Consider the following 23,223-nt stretch of genomic DNA (forward strand, 5'->3'; position numbering starts at 1 on the left):
TCATCTCTCTTCCAGTTGAAAGCACATATAGGGGATGTGTTTTTGTGCCACCTGGTTTCTGTGACTCTTGACTAAGTTTTGGCTCCAGGATGCTTGCCCTGTGCTTCTGCCACCACGCGACTTGGAGTTAATACGTATAAACCTCTTAGAATGTGGATGACCCTCAAAAAATGTGTATTATTATAATTACTTATTCCCATTATATCTCTGTGCCCTCTCCAACTCATCCTGTTTTTTATTTCAGTATAATCGATATACAAAGTCCTGCTGGTTTCAGGTATACATCATAGTGATTTGAAATTTTCATACATTATTATAATAAATTCCTGCAATTAAGTCCAGGGACGCTCTGTCACCACATGAAGTTAATACAATAGTACTGACTATACTCCCGATGTTGTACCTTACAACCCCATGACTTACTTATTTCATAAGTGGAATGCTGACTGTTGTGCCAAGGATCCGGTGATGGGTACTGAGGTTGTATCTGATTTGGGGCTACTATATTTGGGGTACTGAGGTTGTATCTATTGCTACTATAAACAATATTAAGATCCCCTCATTCACTAGTTTTTGATATTTCAGTGAGTAAATCCATAGGATCCACTCGTAAGGGTGAACCTGTGGGGTGTGTGTGTAGAACTTGAGACAGATGTTGCCAAAGGCACCACCTAGGTCCTCTGCCTTGAGAACGGGGGGGGGGGGGGGGCTTGTTTCCCAACCCCTCTCCAGAACTGGATATTCTGAAATTTTTAAATATTTGCCAGTCAGACAAATGACAAATGGTATCTCCTTGTTGTTTCGATTTGAATCTTTTTAAATAATGAGTGACGTTAAGAAGTCTTTAATTTACAGATGAGAAAAAGCAGAGACCTAGTGGTCCTCGAACTGGCTTGAAGTCGAACCTGAGTCAGTTATAGAGGCAAGCCGGACCCGATCTTCGGATGGTCCACCTGAGGATGCCCTGACCCCCTGCACCAGGAAGAACATCTAATGACCTACGGCTACTCTCCCTCCTCTTCCCCATCCAGGGCATTTCAGCGCTGGGCAGGCAGGTGGGGCTCTCAGCTGCCAGGGTTAGGGCCAGAGCCCCCCTGGGGACCAGCACTCCCAAGGCAGGCATTTCCCTGGCCAGACAGGGACATCCCAGCCTGGTCCTCGGCCCAGGAAGCAGGGCTGTGGGGCTCCTCTGCTACACCGTCGCTAACTGAGGCTGGCAGACAACAAAAGCCTTGTCCACAAACTGCCTGAGGTTCCGTGTGTTTTTTCTCCAGTTTATGTCATCTCAAGTGTTTCTTCCATCTGAGAGCAAAGTGGTTCATGCCATGACCGACCTTTGCATTCCTGTTTCTCCTCTGTGAAACTGGCCTTTTTTCAACAGGGAAAGAAGCTCCTTGGAGGAGGGAAAGAATCTCCTTCCATTACCGTCTGGTGCCCTCCCCAGCCAGGCATGAATAGCGCAGCCATTCAGAGCGCGTGGTCTAGACAAGGGCTCGGATCCTGCTTCTCCCCGGCACGGTGGCCAATGGAACCTCCCTCTAAGCCTGGCTGTCCTCACCTGCCTGATGGAAGTGACACCGATGCCTGCTCTGCCTAACACGCAGGATCGCTGTAAGCCAGGGAGGTCGCGTGCAGGACAGCACTCTGAAAACCATGAAGCTTGACACAAATGAAGGATGCTGGTGAATGTCAACGGGCTGGTGGCCATTCACTTCCCCGCAGGGACTTTCTTGAAGGGAACAGCCATCCTCGGTCACGTGGGAGGAGCCTTATCCCCGCGCTGAGATCTTCCAGAAGCTGCCCGTCTCCTACCCAAGCACACCAGAACCAGGCTGATCACCATGACCCGGACCAAGCTGAGGCTTCGTTCATCTTGATGATACAAAAAATCTTTACAAGCATCTATAAACTAGCTGTTCAGCAAAGGGAACTCTAGAAACTTCACATTCATTCGGCAGCGTCAGGAAGCACAGTTCCACCTGCTGGGATTTCTCAGCCAACTGATACTCATCACACACTGGAATTAAAAATAAAAGTGGCCACTTTGAAGGGAACCATCCTGCAATTACCATATATCTTTCTACTACTTTCTAAACAAAAGCGTTAAACACAGTTCAACCCTTTTCCTTATCTTGTTGCCACCATCCCCAACACTGATTACCCTCCTCAGTCTAGAATCCGTAAGAACCTGTTCTATAACTCACAGCTTAGAGAGTTTAGGCAAACTATTAACCTCTTGGTTTTCTCATCTATAAAGGCAAAGAGAATCATAAAGCCAAGTTAATTGAGAGTGTGGTCACACTAAGAACACAAACCCAGCAAAGATCTACTTAAAGTTTAATGCTTGGCTTTGGAGAACGCTATTTTGTCCTCTGAGACATTGTTTCTTCCTAACTTCTGGTTATAGTCCAGATAGCTGAATTCTGCTGGCTAAGGGAGTCTCTCTTGGGTGCCTATAAATTCCTTTTGGGGCCTTGCACAACGTCACCAAGGCCATGAAAGAACTCATTACACCGACCACCCAAGCCCAGACCTCGGTGCTCTGTTCCAGGCCAGGAGGCTTTCAGCAAGTGCCCCGGAGCAGCCTGGTGGAGACTTCCAGAAGTGGCAGACAGGGTGGAGGCAAGGACAACAGGAGCCCCCCTGAGCCTGGTGAGTGAGGAACAACTTCCGTCTAGACAGCTGTACGCACGGACCAACCGGGCTCTATCTTTGCAAGAAGAAACCTTCAGATGCCCCCTTAGAAACGTGAAATCTAAAGGGTGACGTCAACACCAGGGCAGTCCACGATGAAGAGCCAAGAAGGGAAAACCAAGGAATTGTGGCCATTCTGGAATGTCTGTGCAAGAGGAGCTTAGAGGTAGCATCGGGGCTCCAGGCAGCGGGTGGCCGGGAACTTCATGAGATGCTGCACCCGTATAATGAACACAGTGAATGTTTGTCCGAGTGGCTTGTATTTGTGTGAGAGATAGAGTGTGGGGCGACTAGGACCTGAGCCACACCTTGGTTCAGTCCCTGGAAAGGAGAGTACTGAAGAAATAAGCCAATCCTACTTCAGGTGACTAGTCTATTTTTCTGGAGGATGTAAAGAATGTTGTTCAAAGCCAGTGGAGGAGAAAACAATAATTTTATTTATTCTTTTTAAGACTTACTTATTTATTTGAGAGAGAGAGAGAATGAGTGCAGGGAGGAGGGGTAGGAGCAGAGGGAGAGGGAGAGAGAATCTCAACAGACTCCCCACTAAGCACTGAGCCCGATGTGGGGCTCGATCTCACGACACTGAAATCACAATCTGAGCCAAAACCAAGAGTGGGATGCTCAACCGACTGGGCCAGCCAGGCGCCCTAACAGTCATTTTAATACACTCCAGTGTCTGACATGAAAAATCTCCTCCAGGATCCCCCAGATGTCAGGCTGGGCTGGCCAAATGGGAATGCCTTTGTTGACTTTATTTTCCCTGTTGAGCCCAGAGGTTTAACATGCTGTTCCCTGGACATCACTACGTGTGGACACCCACCCAAGTCGGGTTCTCATGCCTCCAAAGGCATATTTCAGGCCATCATTTTATTTAATAGATAAAACGTGAATTTGGACAAAATTCGTAGTACTCTCCTACGCTGAAAAATCCACAAAGTTTTTCTATAGCAAGATGTATCAAAACATATGTCTTACACAGTTGCAGTGCAGTCTAGGAACGCCGGCTAAGCTTGTGACCATAAAATCTTCCCATTTCTAAAGAACAGGCCCCATAGACAAAGATTCTATGTAAGGAAGCCACCGATTCAATCATTTTGGGTCAATACATTGTTTTAGCCATCGATACCTTTCCACTTATAAATCAGTACAAATCCAGTCATTTTAGTGAGCCAAATAACTATACCATGATCTTATTTCTTGGGTTGTTAAAATGACCAGACGAGAATCACTGCTGGTAAATCAGTAACATGCTTGGAAATAAATAGGAGGGAAAGCTATGGCCAACCAGTTGGATGTCAGGGCCAAAGGACCTACCTACCACCTGTCTCCCCAGGCTGAGCCTTGCAATACTTCCATCCTGATTTCCCAAGGTGCCCAGGGCCAGTCTCTAAGTGCACTGATGTATGTGTCACAGAACCACTTGGATGTAATAGTCAATTAAATTATTAATGAAAGAACTATACAAATAAAAGCATCATGCTCTCTTATGTAGTAATAATTACTATTGTAAGCAATGCAAATTGAATAATAAGAATCATCAGGACAGTTCAGTGATAAGCTAACAATTTTCAGCAATCAAACCAAACATCGCTGCTCAAGCTGTTTAAGAAAATAAATAGCAGCTTGTTGACATTTTTGTTCAGTTAAGCGCATATATATCCAGAGGCTACTCACGTGTCCCAGAAAGAAGAGCTAAAAAAGAGGAGAGACTGAATGATAAAGAAGAGGAACCAGTTACAGTGGGCGGGAATTTAGATAGTCCAATATCTTCAGAAAACCGTGAATCCTATAAAGTGTCCCAGGACATAATTTATTTATACACACACACACACCTATGTAGACACATATATTTCCATATACATGTCCATTCCATGAATATACGGATATACACGACAATAGATTCTTGTAACTGTAACGTTTTGGTTATATTCGCGGGAGGCATAAAGTGAAAAACCATGATAAAAATAGGTCCATCACTATTTCAAAGCATTTATCAAGCACATGACCACCTAGCCCACAGCCACACGCCCGTAAAAGAGCAGGTCATTCCCTTATTTACCTTAGCGGTCCCTGATGAAATACTCTAGAAATCATATAGTCCTCGAACACAGCTTAGCATTGCCCAATTCTCTGCCAGCTGACCCAAGGCTGAGTCAGGAGAGAGGGTGTCCCTTCACCAGATCAAACTAATCACGGATAAAGTCTCTTTAACTCTAACTGGGGAGTGATCTGGACCTTCCGGTAGCTACTACAACTGCTCTCTGGCTTCTTTTTGTTCACCTGGAGAACATGTGTTAGATGTGAGGGAATGCTATCTGCTGGTATTCAGGGAAGAGCAGTCAGTGGCCGTGAAGACCCCCCCAGCTCCTGGCAGGAATAAAGTCACGCTGGAGAGTGGGCTTCCCCACCTGCTGTCAGGTATGTTCAACTCACCAGCATACCTTCCATGAGGCGTGGAGTGTCAGCTGTTCAAAGTCTACCTGCTCAGAGGCCATTTGCTTGGGCCTGGGGACATCATGTCCTTTACAAAAGTGCCTTCCACCCCTTCATTATGAGGTGTTACACTCACAAGGCCAATTGGGGCGCCATTCTCTTTCAAGGGGTACCCACTTCAAAACAGTTCTACTTCTGACTCCATGGGAGATGCCCCTGCTCTGAGTTTCGGTTGTTCCTTTGCGGCTAACTCTATCTTATTAGATTCAAAAAGCTCCATCTTGTGCTCCGTGGCTAACACCATTGATGGCATTCCAAGCTTTAAGCATCGTTACGAGTTTGGCCCTAAACGACTCGATCCCCCGTTAACACCCAAATATCCATTTGGGGAGTTCCTATGCTCATACCAGAGCGAGAATAAGATAAATGTGGACACATACATATATCCAGTGTAGGGAGACAGCTAACACAATGTAGCATGTTCCCTGGGGAGTAACAGCCCACCCTCTGCCTTTGCTGAGACGGGGTCTGCCGGATTTCCACCAGGAGATACACATGTGACTGCATTCTTAATCCAGAGTGCTACGGGCAGAGGCCTACTCATCTTTTCAAATGCTTTTTTTCTCCTCCTTAAACCAGGAAGAAAGTCTTAATTGCTGGTATGTCTCTAACACTTGTTAATCTCCTTTCTAATAAGAAGGATAAGCCACAGGCTGGGACCTCCAGTAAACAGCAGTGGGAGCCAGCAAGGAAGGTAGAGAGAGGAGGTGAGAATAGCACCAAAGAGAAGCAAGAGAGCTCAAGTCAGGGAGGTTCCCAGATCGTGATTTTGCACCACAATAAGATTTCAAAAATAGTTTTGGGGACGAGCGTAGGTTGCCAACTTTTTATTTTGCCAAGTAAGGATACTGAACTCACTATGGTGAGCTTATTTTTCTCTTTGCCTTGGACCAGGGAAAAGTCCATCTTTGAATGCTTATTTATGCATATTCGTCTGCCCTTTGCCTTGCCCCCCCCCCCAGACTACACGCTCAAGCAGGGCACCTCAGCATTCCCTCTGCCTCCCACGCAGGAGGCCCCTCGGTGTCTAGAAACCCCTGAAATAGACCAGACCGGATCCGGAATCTGAGAATTATTACTTCTTTTCTCATTTCGCCTGAGAATGTTTCACATTTCCTTATCTTCCTTCAGAGAATTTCTGTGAAACACCTTTTCTAAGGTGATAGAACTACGGAGCCATCTCGAAAAAAAGTCAACACATTTTACATCAGATTCATTTCAACCCTTGATAAGAAAGTAGTCTATACGCTCCTAATGGAAATGAATTCTAACAAAAGGGTGTATTCACACTTTCAGCCTAGGGGCCTGACCGACAATGGCCAAGAACACGTGTGCGAAGAACATAAATAGCTTCTTTTGCAGGCTGAAGCTGCAGGACCAGCAGATGACCGAAGACTTTCCATCCATTTATCTTGACACAAAGCTACTCTACAGCCCGCCAAGAGGACTGCTCTAGAGAGAACCAACTTGCAGAATCTGGACCAGAACCAGGGCTTTGAGCAACAGCTAAGGATTTATATCAGCTTCACGTCTGAATTCTTGCAAGACAAAGACCGTCTATACTAACGCGGCCTGCACAGTGTCTACGTTAAAAAAAAACTCTCTCTTATCCCTTGAAACCAGAACTCTGTCTCTGGCCTCTCCATCCCTCGAGAACAGTTTGCAAAGGGCCTTCGACATCAAGAGCTGTTTGTTGAATGTACAAAGGAAGGGACTCCCACATTTACCTTGTTATCTTCCGGTACCCGGAAACAACTGACTTAGAAATCTTTTAGATTAATTCGCATTTAAATAAAAGATGGATTTTTAATCTCATTTCCAATTTTCAGCCAGGAGTATACATTCTCAAGCAATAACAATTATAATCATTTTAAGAACTACTGTAAGAGGAGTATTCCCTCTCTGCCAAGCACTGTGCCCAGGATTTTATAAGAATTATTTGATTTCGTTCTCACGCCCTCTCTACCAGGTAGGGATCAGTATTCCCATTTTACAGATGGGGAAATGGAGACTCAGGTACCTTCCATGATTTTCCAGGAATCCACAACTCGGAAACCACAAAGTCATTCAGCTTAGGAGGAGGAAAGACTGGAATCTGGGACCGAGGCCCTCACACCCACTGCCTCGCCCGGGGAAGCTGGGGCTACCCTCATTAAAGCCAATTCGGCCACGAGCCCTACCTTTCATGGTACATGCACTTGAACTGGCCCTACGAAAAAACCAAGGCCATCCTCTCTTTCCTGGAAGCCACGGTGATTTTCACTGTTTGAAAGTCCTGTTCGGGCTTTATGCCCCCTCTCCCAGCAGCTCTAACGTCGGCCCCCAGGCCTGGGCCACGCTACAGCTAATGGCCTGACTGCAAAATCAGTTTGTCCAATTAGACAAACCCATTTCCCGCAGGATGGCCGGTGCAATTCAAAAGTGGCTTATGAGGGACCAAAACTCAGAACTGGCTTTAAATAAATCAAGCTCTCCACAATCCACAAGTCTCTTTCATCTGCTTTAGTTTGTGATGACAATGCGACCAGCGTCAGTGAGGAAGCTGCCCCCCACCCCCCACCCTGTGATGTCTTGCTTCGTGACCTTGCTTTGTGACTTCCGTGGCTCTAAGTTTCTCGATGGAAAGAAAGCAAACTATAATTCCCTATCTCACAAAAATGACTGCAATAACCAAGGGAGATAGCGAATACACTTTGAGGAAAAAGAAAATAAATGCTTTCTAAACCTAAGGTGCTAATACCGTACCTTTTCCAAATCGTACAGGTTATGGCAAATTATACTGGGCACTTACAAGGCCAAAGCATAGCTCCAGAAACTCTCACTCTGTTACTTTTATGGGGATTTCTACTTAATTAAAGTTTTCCGGGAAACACCTAGAGCCATTATCAAAGGTGCCAACTGGGCAGCCAATAGGAAAACTCCCTGTAGGTCTGTGAATCAATCTTTGGGAGGGTTTGTGTTTTGTTTATTAACATTTGGGCCCCATTTATGACTCAAGCATAACTCTCCTTGGTATTAAAGTAACTGGGAGTGGAGATTAATTGCCCAATTTTTAATTACACTTGGCCTCTTTGTACGCCATGTTGTAAGCGCCCTGCCCATGAGGGCATCATGAGAACAAGTGATCTATCATCGGCTATTCTGAAAGAGCTCTGGTATCTGCAGAGTTTACGATCACTAAAATAAAGGATTCTAGCCTTCTAAGAATCTAGTGCACGCGCACTCTTTGTGTGACTTTTAAAATGGCTTAAATAATGGGAGCATCACAGGAAAACATGTTGAACTATGTTGGTGGACTATTTACACACCCTCCAACCTGTCCAGCTGTCCCTGCCTGCCAAGGCATCAGACTCCATTTTGAACGCAAATTTCCTTTTCCCTTTCTGGAGTCTCTCATTTTCTCCATTGTATTCATTCAGAGGAAAAAAAGACCTCATAAATGTCATTTCATATTCCAAGCAATTTGCTATAGGCAACTACACCATTACTTTGTACAAATAAATTTACATAAATCATTATTAGAATGTTTTATCTTAGCAACATTATTTGGTTCCCAGAGCACAAATTAAATGCATGCTTAAAGCAGAATATTTTAAAGTTATTCCTATATTGTTTATGAGACAGGATTAGAAATTTCCATCTAATTTTTCTTTCATAATGGATTTCCTTTAGTTTTCTTTGTACGTTTTGAAACCACACGTATCATTTTCCGGGGGGTTTCTTGAAGCAAGCAATGCCATAGACATCTCTGCCACATTTGGCTCATTTTTCAGAAACTCTTCCCTTCGATTCCATGGGTTCAGTTCTGAACACTGATTAGGAAGGCCAGAAACCAGGGAAATTCATACCATCTCGCAAATAAATGGGTTTTTGTTTGATGTTATTCGGCAAGCAAACTGGTCTTTGGTTGTGGCTCAGCTTTTTTTTTTTTTTTTTTTTAATAGACAAATTTGTAAATAAACTCCCTGAAAACAGAGCTCAGTTCCTCCTAGCTATTTGTGTTGGGAAGAAGCCTGTTTGAATCAACTGCATTGCACATGGCAAGTCTTCACTGGCTAGAGTTCTCCTCCACCCTAGATTTCAAAATAAAATCTTTCTCCCTGTGCTGCCCGGTGTGAACAAAAGCTGCGTTTGTTGCTGCCAAGATAGTGGGGGGAAGGGACTCACGGCTTCTGCCATTTGCTGGCTCTGGAGAATCACATAGTGAGCCCGGGTCTCATCTTTTCATTGAGGTCCTAAAGGGCTAGCTTCACCACTCGGGGCTTTAGCCCTCGAGCAGCGTGTGGTCTGGGCACAGTTCCCAAGCCAGCGTCAGGCAAGTGGGGCCCCACGCGGTCAAGGGGGCAGTCCTCGAGAAGGGTAAATGAGGCAGTCCCATGGAGTGCTTACGAGCAGGGCAGACCTGGATTCAAGGCAAACCTTTCCGCTTCTGCTACCTTAGCTTAAATGAGATTACGTGTACCTATTTCACCAGCTGGCTTTGAAGATTAAATGGAACAATGCAGGCAAAAGCTTAGAACAGTGTGACTCAGAAAAGGCTCCTAAGCAGGAGCTAACATTAATCTTGAAGGAAGACCAGCGGGGTCAAGCTGGGGTGATCATATAATTTGCTGTCTCTACTAGGATATTTCTGGGTGTGAAAGGGAGGACTGTACGATAATTATGTTAGGTCAACTGGCAAATGCTAGGACGGTCCCAGGTATACTGGGGTGTATGCAACTACCATGACCCCAGTCCGTCACCATTCAACACCTTATAAAGAAATCATGTAAAAAAAAAAAAAAGGAAAGAAATCAGGTAACGATTACATCTTACACATTCTACCACTTAAGGCTCTTTCATACATTGTATCTGACCTTTCATAAACGATGTGAAAAAATGGAGAGCTGGGTTAATTACCTTTCAATGAGTGAAGAAAAGCACAGAGAAAGTATGGGCTTTCCCACAATAACCCAGTGTTGCCAGGGCAGGGGGAACCCCAGGCATCCCTCATGTTCCTCCCTACTTCCCAGCTTCCTGGCAAGGAGAGGGTCATGTGACTAATTCTGGCCAATGGACTGTGGATGTGAAATTAATCTGAGTCACTTCTGATCTAAGGCACTTAAGAAAGGGTGGGTGTTTTCAATTCTTCTTTTCACATGCTAGAGTAACCAGGAAGTCACATGTTGAGACGTAGGTGTCACAAGAGGGAGAAGGCTTGGAACCTTGAAACTGGATGCGGGACAGCCACACACAGTTGGTACAATCCGACTCTGGGCAAGTAAGAAATAAACTTCTGTTATACGAACCCTGAGATCTGGGGAGTCCTTTTTACGCTGGCATACCACGGCCTGCCCTGGCTCAGCTAGCTGGTAGGGCTAAGAACTCACATCTCCAACCGTGACCATAGTTTCCACTCAACAATATCGTAAAATCCCACCAGATTGGGAAAATAGGGCCACAGTTAAATGGCAGGACTCACTCATGCTAAGTCTTCAATGCTTACCTGATTTAAAACAAAATATTTATGTAGTTAAAATAAGATAGTTCAGGGGCACCTGGATGGCTCAGTCGGTTAAAAGCATCCGACTCTCGGTTTCAGCCCACATCATGACCGCATGGGTCGTGAGATCGAGCCCTGTCGGGCTCCTCTGCTCAGCGGAGAGTCTGCTCGAGGAGGCTGGAGGATTCTTTCCTCTCCTATGCAAATCCTACTCTCCCTTCATTCAACCTTATTTTCTTCGTGGGGCAAAATATTCCACACCTCAAGTTTTGCAAACACTGGTGTCACACAATTGCCTAGGCAATTTGCTGGGATGACAATTTTTTTCCCCCGCAAAGCATCAGAAAGTATTGTTGTCTGATTTCTCCTGCGCCTACTCAACCGCGCCTCGTGCCAAAACTGCCACAGATCATCTGCAAATGAGCACAACTACGTTCCAGTAAAACTTTATTAAGGGACACTGAAATCTGAGCTCCATTTCACGTTCATGCGACACAAAATATTATCCTTCTTTGACTTTTGCGCGACCATTTGACTATGGAGAAACCACCGGCAGCCTGTCCACCGCACATGGACATGCAGCAGGCCACACCTGGCCAGAGGGCCGCCACGGTCCCCGCACTAGGCTCCGAAGACAAAGGCCCACAATCAGTCAGGCAATCGCTTTAGTGGGAGGAGAACACGAAGACTTATTCCAGGTCTTCTGCTTCCTGGTGGCTGGCCATCCAGGGCTCCGATTCCGGGAAAGCCTTAGCTCCTGGGTCAGCATGGCCCGGGCTCCAGGAGCACCCGAGCATGCTGAGGCAGGGGGACCTTGGCCAGGACAGGCCTGACAGGACGGGCAAGAGTCCTGGCAGCAACTCTAGAAGCACCTTGATGACCTAGGGCAGTGAAAGCCACCACTGCTTTATCCAAAAGCAGCCCTGGAAAAGAGCTCGGTGTGGGCAGGATTGACTGGGCTACCCCAGAATTAAGCAGGGCACTTGGCTCCCCATCCCTGACCGTGGCCCCAGCTTCAGCCTTGGGACCTTCACTGAATTCCGGCTTTCAGAACTCTCAGCATCGACTTACAGACTCACGTTCTTGGCTTAGGCTTCCTCCCCTTCAACTTCCCAACTCAATCACGCCTTGTGAATCACCAAGGTACTGACCTCACACACCCTCTGGTTTATCCCTGAGGCCGAGTCAAGCCACACCTGCCAGGCAAGGCTCCTCGGGGAGGGGGGCAGGTGTGTAAGAGAAGAGTAAATCATCAGGCAGACAGGCAGAGGCCAGATGCAGACAGGCCCAAGAAGCAGAAAAGGCCAGGCTGGTAGCAGCCAAGCCAGGGGCGGGGCAACGATACCACTGCCCCTGAAGGAAGCTGCTAGCCAAGGCCCTCTGTAACAGGGCAGGTGGGGTCTCCCCAAGGAAACCTTCAGGGACCCAGGCTCAAAGGGGGGAAGCTGGCTCTGGCCGGGACAGAGGATCGGGGTCCTCTGACCCCTGTCTGCTCCATACACCCAGTGCCCTCACTGCCCAGGCTCACAGTGGGCTCATTCCCACCCTCCTATCCAGGCACCAGGATGCTCCTCTTCCCTCCTCCTGGCCGAAAGATCCACAGCAAAAGGAGCCCCCCCGGAAGCCCGCCCTCTTCCATGAGTTCTTCCCTAATTATTTCAATCCCAATCCTCCAAGTCTCTCAATCCCTGAACCAGACAGCCACCATTAACTAGCACCCAGCCCTGCCCTAAGCTGAACACCACCAGCTGCAACTTCCTTGACTCCATAAGGACAGATCCATGTCTTATATATTTTTTTTAATTCCCATCTGCCCCAAGAACACGTAACAGATACCCAGTAATACTTACTGAATTCAACGAAAAGGTACAAGATTAGAAAGGTTAATATAACTCAAGTAAAACATGGTATTATGGGAAAGAAACTGATTTAGAGGAAGTACGGCTAGAAGGTAGTTTCTAGATGAAAATTCCCAGCAGTGTTCCTGTTGCTTTGTGTGTCTAGGACACACACCAAAATTTTAAATAAAGATGTGCTTGAATGTTTTCATTATCTTAATGCCTCAATTGGATTGACCACATTGTCAGTCTGATCAGCTGCATAAATTAATCATTAAGAAGATTAGGAGAAGAAGAGGGGGAGGATACCAATTGATGAAGAAACAATCAATTTGGCATTTGCATTTAAATATAGCTTTGGTATTTCATGTATTCAGTGCAATCTCCCTGAGGTGTAGGTGAGCAGGGGAGGGCAAAGCCTGATTACCTGAGTCGGAATGGGTCCAGGAAACCGAGGTCAGCATTGCTCCAGTCACAGAAAGAACAGACAAGCCTCCATCATCACAAGAACACTGGTCTTCCAGGATATGATGCTTCTAGTGACTGGTGGAGAGAAGCAGAAGGAAGTCAGGATTAGAGCAGAGGAGGAGAGAGGACCCTCTCAAACACAACGGATGTCATCTCTGGCCTGACTCTTAAAGATGCAACACTTCAGGGGAAAAAAAAAATCAATTGCAACAGTTACCTCTTATTTCTTGGAAAGTTATTGAACCACTGGGTCTTTCCAGATGGAGTGTTCTTGAAACTGCCTCACGGGACATAAAAGGACCCAGAAATTTGAAAGTACATGCTACAGATATAATGAGATTATCTTATTTTACTATAACAGTCACTGTGACATTGGTGAGATCATTTGACTTCTCTCCAGCTGCCACTGAAACACTTGTCTACACAAAGAAAAACCATCGGAGCACCAGCAACCATTCAAGGCCAGCGTTCCAGCACGTGGACTAGGCTTGATCCACTGGGTCCACCAGGTTGACAGGCTGCAAAGTCAATGATGCTCTCTTCTGCTGTTACCAAATAAAAATACCCTGGTTCTCTTCCTGAGGGGAGAGATCCCATCAAGCTCAAGTTCACTAAATGTTTAGGCTTCAAATTACTGGTCCACAGTTACCCAATAATCTTGCAAAATAGGAAAGTTGGTACAGGAGATAGATTGCATCATAATTTCTGATGGAAGATTATTTTTTTAGCCTACGCCTCAAAGAAAACAAATTAATAGACTCTCTCGTGAAAAGAATGATGTTATCTTATGAACTTCAGTGTAGAGAACAGCAGGAAATAAATTCATGAGCTCAGCGATTCTCAAACTCTGGTCCCTGGAACGGCAGCAGAACATGTACCTGAAAGTTTGCTCGAGATACAAATTCTTGGTTCCCCACCCGAGATCTACTGAATCGCAATATCTGAGGTGGGGCCCCACGATTGGTTTTAACAAGCCCTCCAAGTAATTCTGTTATGCCCTTGATTATTAATTTATCCACCCATTCAAAGACATTGATTCTGTCGTTGTCAAATAAAACTATTCTACTCCACTGTGCGTTAAGCTTTAACGACAGGCAAAGCATAAGGATGGGGGAGGGAGGAGGAGTCAGAGAGAGGATGACCAAACCCCTGCTTTTAAGAAAGGGATTGTCCTTGGGGCACCTGGGTGCTTGGGAGGACTCTTGATTTTGGCTCAGGTCATGAGCTCAGAGTCATGATCTCAGAGACCCCCCCACACACACACAGGGCTCTGTGCTCAGCGGGGAGTCTGGTTCTCCCTCCCCCTTTGCCCCGCCCCCTGCTGGTGTGCACGCATGCACGCACTCTCTCTCTCAAATAAATAAATCTTAAAAAAAAAAAAAAAGAAAGAAAAGAAAAGCATCATCCACTATGGGAGACAAGACACATAGGCAGGCAACTCAAATACAGACAGTGTGATTTCCTTTAATAAACAGTTAGAGAGTTTCTGAGGAGACATTTGTTTCAAGAGCAGGGAAGGGAAAGCATCAAGACCACCACAGTAATCATGGGCCTTGAGATCCGGACAGGATTTTGACAGGTGGGAACAGGCCCAAACGGAAGCAGAGGCCCTGAGGCGAGGAAGCATGAGGGGCCATTCAGGTGTACGGAGCAACCAGGTCTGGCTGAGCCATGAGAAACATAAAGGCGGTCTGGGTGAGACAAGGTGACTTCCAAGTTCAGACAGGTAAATGCTAGGGGCTTGTGGCTTCTCTTTCTTGTGTGAAGACCGCCTCACGGTACCCGCTGCTTCTGTTGAGAAACTGATGTCTGATAAACTAGGTGACTCAAAGATTTCTAAAGCCGGTTTGCTTTTCTGTTTTTAACTACACTTTCTAGAGGGGCGCACACCTCAGCTGCTTTAAGAATTAACCGATGAGATTCTGCCCAGGAGGAAGACACAAAAGAAAAATTTAAAGTAAGCACCAGAATCTAGATGTCACAGTAGCCTCAGGCCGTTCTGCAAAGGGGCAAAGTGTTACCATACCTAAGAAGTCCCTGAAGACATCTGTGGTTTTAGTCTTATAAAATAATTCACGTGGATAGTGGTGTGCCCTAATCACAGGAAAAAAGTTAAGCCGGGGTGGGGAGAAGGAAGAAAGGGGTAAAAGGGTCAAAAGGTACAGACTTCCAGTTATAAAATAAACAAGTCATGGGGAGGTAATGCACAGCATGGGGACCATAGTTCATAATACTACAATGCATATTTGAAAGTTGCTAAGAGAATAGATCTTAAAAGTTCTCATCAGAAGAAAAAACTTTTTGTAACTATGTAAGGTGACAGATACCAACTAGACTTGCATTACGGTGATCATTTTACAATGTACACAAATATCGAAACACCATGCTGTACATCTGAAATTATTACAATGTTATATGTCAATTATACCTCCATTTAAACAAATTAAAACATCTAAAAAAATGTGAAACCAACACTCGACGTCTCCAATTAGAGGAAAAGAAAAACTTTTCATGATCAAGAAGTATGGCTTTTGCCTCTAGAAAACTGGCACAAATAGAATGCTTCAGTTCCTGATCCCGGTGAATGACGGGATACTGAAATGTTCTGACGTCGTACGAGACTCTGGCAGAAATGAAACTGGGTTCAGAATCGGCAATATCTGCTTGCTTATCCCAGTTCTGCCATTTAGCCATCTGAGTCACGTGAGTAAGGGACTCAACCCTCCAAATCTCAGTGCTTTAGTGATCGAGAATTAGAGGCACTGCCTAGCCCCACCTTCACTGAAATGTACAGAAGAGACAAGAAGTTGCTATGACAATTACAAAGTGCAATGCTCCCGTAAGGTACAAAATTATCCTGCTCATCGAGACACGTGGGTACTAATTAATACTTATTGTTTCGGCCTTTGAAAGTACAAAAGCAAAATGTTTCCTATGCCCTTGAGGCTCACCTTTTAAATATGTGCTCATACAGCAATCCTGAGCAACAAATTTGGCATCCACCAAACCATTCTTCCAAGAAACATTTCAAGGTAAAATTTTTACTCGTAATTTTTTTTTAAATTTTATTCCTCTGACCACGATAGAGCATCCAGTTATCTTTCAGCAGCTCCTGGTGAGCACAACTCAGTCTTCTGCAACACTGACATATACGATGGTGATAATTTATCATCTCTGCAGGAGTTTAGTCCCAGATGGACCATTTACTAATTTATTTCCATATGTAACTGGCAGAGAGATTAATCAGGCTTCCAACTTGGAAACCTGAATTGCGCTTTATTCCCTTAACAGGCTAACTCTGGACAAGAGGAAGTACACGTTTACACAGAAAGCCAAGAGTTCCTCTGAAAGAGCCTGTCGACCTCAGACACAGGTCTTTAAACACACACACACACACACACACACACACACACACACACACACAGCTTGCTCCTTATGTCAACTTGGACGGCTGGCTCTTTCTTTAGCTACTGGTGGGCTTCCCAGAGGGGCGGGGTCTGATAGGACTGCAGGCAGAAGCAAGCTCAGAGACGTAATGCCAATCAGCTCTAGTTGCAGCCACGTTCCCTGCCCCTCCCTGTGTGCGAGCTCGGGGGCTCGTATTTCTGAAACTGAAGAGATCTTCTTGCCACGGTGCTGCGCCCAGCTGGCCCGGCTCTGTGGTGCCCAGGCATTGGAAAGTATGTGCTTTCTTTTTTCCACTCTTTTTAAGGGTCTGATCTTGACCGAGTTCAGCAGCTGCTGTGTCCTCAGTGAGGCAATGGCTAATGAATCGTTAGCACTGCTCCCAGGGCCCCTGAGTTAAACTGGAGTCCACTTTTGTTTTTAATTCTATCCCAATGATATCAGCCTTTAGCAAAGACTGGGTAATAGGACTGTTGTCCGATGTTGGTGATTAAATAGAGAAAGCTGGCCAATCCCAACACAGGGGAGAGAGCAGGAGCTGACAGGTGATGTCTTAAGTGAAACCCAAGGTCATGGCCAGGAAGGTTCAGTAGACAGGACCATGTAGAGAGATTATCGGCTGGATCCACATGCCTGGGTCGCTAACCAACCATGTGGCTTTGGAAAACTCCCTTACAGTCCAGACGTAGAATTCTCTCCTCTGTAATAGGAGTTCAGCTCCCTAAGGTTCCTTCTGGCTATGAAATCTTATGATTCCCTAAATATGAAAAAAAAAGAAAGAAAGACAGAAATCGGCCATTCACTTGGTTTCTGTGTTTACATGATGCCAAACAGCCAGAAGTTTGGAACCATCTGAAAGAGGCTGAACTGGTCCAGATGCTTGGTGCTGTGACAGATGCAGCCTCAGGAGCCTCAGTACCCCACAGACTGTCTTTGAGCAGAAAACAGGAGCACTGGAGATGATTCAACAACGTACATCTTTATGAGGTTTTCGGGATCCTACAGTTTGAAGTACTGTTCTAAGTGCGGCAAAAGCTACAAAAGTCCGCGAGTCATGGTCCCGTCGTTAATACACTTACGTCTCCGTTAAGGGCAGACACGACTCATGTTAATATTGCGGAATCAGTGCTATAATTGCAGACAAAGAAACTGTTATGGGAACGTGAAGGATGGGGAAATCATCCCACTGAGGGCGAGAGGGAGAGTTCTTTAAGGTTTTATGGAAGAATGGAATCGAAGCTGAAAAGATGGGAGTAAAGGCATCCGGGCAGAGGCAGTAGCCAGAACAAAAGCCCAGAAACTTCCTGACATGGCCAAGACGTCGTATTTAGGACCCCAGGGCAGCACCATAAGACGCTCAAGGAAGAGAAGATCTGGGGCGGGGCGGCGCTGAAGAGGGACGGTTGGGGAATGCCCTGGACACCAGCCCGCCGCCCGGCTTTTACCCCGCGATCACCAAGAACCCTCCGACGTTCTGGGCAGTGGACATTCCAAATGAGCTATGCCGCAGGAAGCGTATCCTGGCAATTCTATGACCGTTTCAGATTGGTAATAAGATCAGTCTGTACCTTCATTTTTCTCTTATTCATTCCATGCTGCCACTATTTGGGGATCCCTCACATTTATTTTTTTCCAAATCAATTTCCTGGCCCTTCAAATGGAAGGAATTGAGTTTCCTACAAGCACTGCCAGGATTTTACATTCAAATGACTGGTTCAGCCCAGGGCTCTACATCTAGGTTCATATGTTTTTCTAGTCTTAAAAAAAGAGGTAAACAACATGGTATAGACCGGTGGGTTTGTTGTTGTTGTTGCTTTCCGGTTTTTTGCATTACACTAGAAAATATTTCTGAATGATAAAAAAACAAACAAACAAAAAACCCAAACATCTCTACTGTTAGAAGGACTTGCTCTAGTGCTCCCGGACAGACAAGAGTTGAGTTAGTCCTCCCAAGGGGTACACTGACACTTTTTTGATTTCTGGTTTCAGAGCCCAAGGGTAATAAACTCAAAGTTTCCAGGGCCCCTCAAGTGTAAGAGCAGAAAATCATGTAAACCTCATACCAACAGTATCTGGTTCCTCTGCCTGGGGGCGGGGAGGAGGGGCGCAGGCACAGGTGGCTTTCTGCAGCTGTCCCGAAGAGAAGCTGCCCACCACGATACACAGGGCACGGGGAGGGGGTCTGCAAACCTGCCCTCCCGTCAGCCCCTAAAATGGGCTGGTGTCCCACAACAAAAACAGAAACAAGTGTGGCCTTGGGAAGAGGGGCTCGTCCTCTGAGAAAGGAGCTGCCTTGGGCATGAGCCACCAGAACACTAATTCCCCATAGAAAACACAAACGTCCCTTCCCATCCCCCAGGTGGCTCTGACTACAGATGGGCAATAAATGGGAGGCTTCGACATTAGTTTCATTTTGGATCACCTTATTTAGAAAAGCAAATCGTATCTATCCACTGGGGTGTTGAATATTCTAGGGTTCAAGTCCCCGATTTATAATTCAAAATCTGTCCCAGCCCTCCACATACCCAGGTGTTCCGGAAGCTCCCGAGTGCACAACCCCCTCCCCCCTACAATAGGTGTTCTCTTAACATCTAATCAAATAATTACTGCGAAGAGCAGCATGCAGTAGGTGCCATAGTTTCACGTGCACATAAAACATTGTCTCATACATACCGAAAGAGTTGTGTATCTCCTGCCACTTTCTGTAAAAGTCCATCTATGGTCAGAAAATGAATCCTCCTCAAATGAATAGATTAGCTTAAATTACCATGCCATTTTACATTCTCTTCACTGATACATGAATAGTAAAACTATAAGGTAAATGTAGCTTAAACTGAATAAGGGGCATAAATAAAAATATTTTGACATTAAAAACTCAGTATAAATTGAACTACAACATACTTGAAAGCTCCCGCAATCATAACATGCACATTGAAATCCATTAACCCAATACCTAGGCTGCTATTCAAAAGCAGAGGTCTAACACGTAAATAGATAGATATTTGAACACTTCTCCTAAACTACCGTACAATCTGATTGCAAAGTCACACACTTACAAAGTCTATCATCTTTACTTGGTTGCTCTCTAACCAACACTCAAGTCTTATCAGGCTACAATGTGGCAGCAGAATATAAACACAGAGACCAGCAAATGGTACCAAAAAGTAGCAGCAAATGTCAAAGACAAACCAGGGTCATCCCCGCGAGAAGAGAGATATTTACATAAGCATTCAGAAAAGACAATGGAGCCCCAAATTCCCTTTAACTGCACACCTAATCAACCTCTCTGCTCCTCACCTGATCATTTTTACATAAAAGCAATTTCTACAACGATACATTCAAAGACCTTAGTTGCCATAAACTCAGCAGCAGTTAAAGATTCTGCTGCACATTAGATTTGCTTTAAGACTCAGCTATTTTCAACCAAAGCTTTCATTCCTTACCCATCACCACCCCCCTCCAAAAAATTAGCTTCCCTGACAATATCCTTCTTAAATATGTCATCTGCCAAGGCCATTTTCTTACCTTTGTAACTCACTCACATTTGTTTCATTTGATATTTACCCAAGCAAGGACAATTGTTTGACTGGAATCTTGCAACTTTCAACTTTGCCCAGATTTTGCTGTCGTGAGGCAGGGGAATGTCAAAACCCCCGACACATGGCTCAGCTGAGCTAATATACATCTGAATCAGAGCTATATTTTAAATTCTTGTACACTTACTTAATATAGTGCGTGCTGCCTGTCCACTGATGCGATATCAGAAACCTGCAAGCTACTATTTCTGCAACTGTGTCACTGTAGATAGTCTGAAACATGTACGTAGCTGTTGCCATGGAAACAAACACAGCTAGGGTAGAGTGCCACGCTGTGTTAATTCCTTCACCCATGAACCCCAGGGGAATGCTAACATTCATCTTCTTTCTCCTTTCGTCTCACACTGCTTTAATATTTTTTAGCATTATCAAATGATGTACTAAATACATATGGTACACCTGAAAATACGGTTGGCTGAAATGAGCCGTGTGCCAACCTAGCCTGCTGGGTAGCTGCTTAAGGTAGTACAGCGATGCAATGGACTCTCTCGCTAACTTCTCCTGGGAGAAATAGACAACTTTGTTTCTTTCTTTTAAAACGGTGTGGGTAGGACAAAAAGAAGGTGAACATCTTGTCTCACCAAAGAAGAAGTTATCATGGAACGGCACCAGAATAAAGGTGCCATTAGAAATGTGCCTTAGCAGTCCCGTGAAAGGCAGAGGGAGGTCTTGCAAAGTTTCTGAAGTGGATCCAAGCTAAGAGTTGTTCTTCCTTCTAACTAGAGTTGCACTAGCAGGCTGTAAGTCCAAAAGCTTTAATTAGGCAAAAGCATAAACCCCTCAACAAGGGCTTCATCTGTCCCTGCTTGGTCTTTGTTCCTAAGCCCATGGACGAAGGTATTAGAGTGAGTGAATGACTAACAAGATGGAAATCTGCCATCATTCAGAAAGAAATGCGATTTCCCTGGAATCTGAACATTCTCTTATTTGCTTCAAGTTCAAATAGCTGCCCTCATCAAATGTTTGGACCAGTGGTGAAAAGTCAAATATTCTCTTATTACACCTAAGAGGCAAAATGTATAGACGTTGGCGCATCGGGCCACCTTCCCATTATTCGAACCAGTACACGGCTTTAAATGTTGAGGTTACTCATGGCAGTAGACAAAAGTAAGCTGTTCAAAATCTTAATTACATCCTCTCCCTTGGGCTACTTAATAATATTCAATCTAGATGAAAATGGCCACACTTCAGATTTGCATGCTCATGTGCTTCACTTGAATACAATTTTCGCACCAAACAATCAATTGTAGGCTTTAAAAGTGCAGATCCGTGACTCCGAACTGGCATGTTTTAAAGAAACCACTACTTTATTTGTGGGGATTATGGCAACACCCCACAAAAGGTAAGCAAAATTTGCCTATCATTTTCCCAAATTGAATCATTCGTGGCTACATACTGTGATAATAATAATCAACTCATCCCTAAGATAAAGCAAAACAGAAAACAGATACATACGCCTTAGTAGTGAAAGAGATGGTACTTTTTAAAAGCATCTCAAGATGATGTTAGGGCCAGTATAAAGCCTAGCCTTTGAGTATTAGCAGGGCAGGTAGAGATTACCTTCTAACTTCCCATGAACAGTACTTACAAACTTAAGGAGCAGAGCCACAGCAAGGAAACAGGTGTTCTTTACATTTACTTTGCACCTCTGTGTCTACATTTCTTGGGAATTGACAAGCATTTTCCCATAGGTTGTCCCATTTGACTAGGATGAGATTATACTATGAATTTGTTGGGCAAGTGTCACCAACCTCATCTCTCATTAGAGAGCACGGAGGTTCCCAAAGTCAGTGACTGGCCCAAGGCCACACATTCAAGTGGCAGACCCCATCTTCTATTACCCGATCTAATGGTCTCTCCACGTGCCATACGGCGTCTGGGCTCGCTCACAAATGCAGCTGGTTGTACAGGACGTAAAGTAACTGGAGGAGCGATACTTACAAACAGAAAGACAGACAGACAGAAACAAACAATTGGTTCTCTTTCTCTGGACTCATACACCACCCTAAGGAAGTGAGCTGTTCTGGACTTAGAGCCACCAGATAAGGGAAGGTGGACTTCATCCTGATTTGGGCTCTTCACAACCTCCTACCCACGTCACCCTGGATATCAAGAATTGATGGGATTCGGTCATGTTACATACTTTGGGGAAAGAGGACTTCCTAGAAGTGAAATTTTTCCAGACCACTGAATTGTTCTAGTCTGGCTGGTGGGGCTGCAGGGTGGGGCTGGGGTGTCCATGAAGCAGAAGGCATCCTGTGCGCATTGTTCTGGGGAGTCCTCTCATGGAGGCCAGGGGGAAACTACCTTCCAATGGATGCTCCAATTCAAGGGTACGACTTGGTTCCTTTTGATGAAAACATTTCTAAATTGGATCGTATAACAAAACAATGAATTGGGCAAAGTACATGGCACGCGATTTCACCTGTTATAAGTGTTTGTCATAACGTGACTGGCATCACGGACATGATGATACACAGGTGCTCTCAGAAGTCATGGATGCGGGCAGGCGGTGGAGGACGAGGCCACCCGCACAGGAAAAGGCCCCACACCCCTGTGATTTGCTAATCCCTGTATTTACATTTTAATTCTCTTTGGCCTCTGCTCACTGCTCCTGGCTGTCAGGGTATCAGCTGGCCTCACCACGCAAACTGGCCTGGCTCTCGCCATTCTCTCTCTGTTTGATTCACATCTAATATGCCAGGGGCTGGGAAACCAAATACGAGAACTGATTAGAATTTTGTCTGAAATAAGATGAATACAGGCCTGAGAGAGCGTCCCTGAGCACAAAGTGTCAACTTTTGGATGCCATTGACTCCAGGTCAATTAGCCTAAAGCCAGTCACCTAATGAGCAATTTGCCTATAATTTGAAACCTTTTTGAGTGCTTTGACATGGGAATGTCCTTTCTTACTTTGGCCATCTCTTTGGCATGAAGAGGTTTATAAATGGAGTCTTCTTGGGGCACACCCAGCTTGTTTTTAAATTTTAGTTTACCCTTAATTTTCATTTTTAAATTAAATATTTTTTTGAGATACTAGCGATGAATACAAAAACATTCAAAATGGGATTGAATTTCTGGTGAACTGATTATTAAGCAAATCAATATGAGAACTGGCTTTAGGGGAATTTTTACTTCTAAATTTATTTTATTTTTTAGAATGCAAAACCGGTCCAAGGAAATGTGCGGTTCAATCAGGCAGAACGCTCAAACGGACTTTCGCACGCTACCTTGGCCATTTTTC

At 45.1% G+C, this 23,223-nt stretch overlaps 1 protein-coding gene across 10 annotated transcripts in view; it reads right to left on the bottom strand.

Moving 5' to 3' along the window:
* The window catches only part of FOXN3 (forkhead box N3), a 385,552-nt gene that overhangs the window by 262,266 nt on the left and 100,063 nt on the right, over positions 1–23,223 (bottom strand). For all 10 annotated transcript variants that reach the window (XM_087856174.1, XM_087856175.1, XM_087856173.1 and 7 more), the window contains one exon: positions 12,938–13,053. The gene's annotated coding sequence lies outside the window, so the exon portion shown is untranslated. The remainder of the gene's footprint in view (positions 1–12,937; positions 13,054–23,223) is intronic.

The sequence above is a fragment of the Ursus americanus genome, chromosome 26 (genome assembly GCF_024610735.1).
Source record: "Ursus americanus isolate L20-20 chromosome 26, mUrsAme1.1.p, whole genome shotgun sequence".
In the NCBI taxonomy this organism is placed as follows: domain Eukaryota; kingdom Metazoa; phylum Chordata; class Mammalia; order Carnivora; family Ursidae; genus Ursus; species Ursus americanus.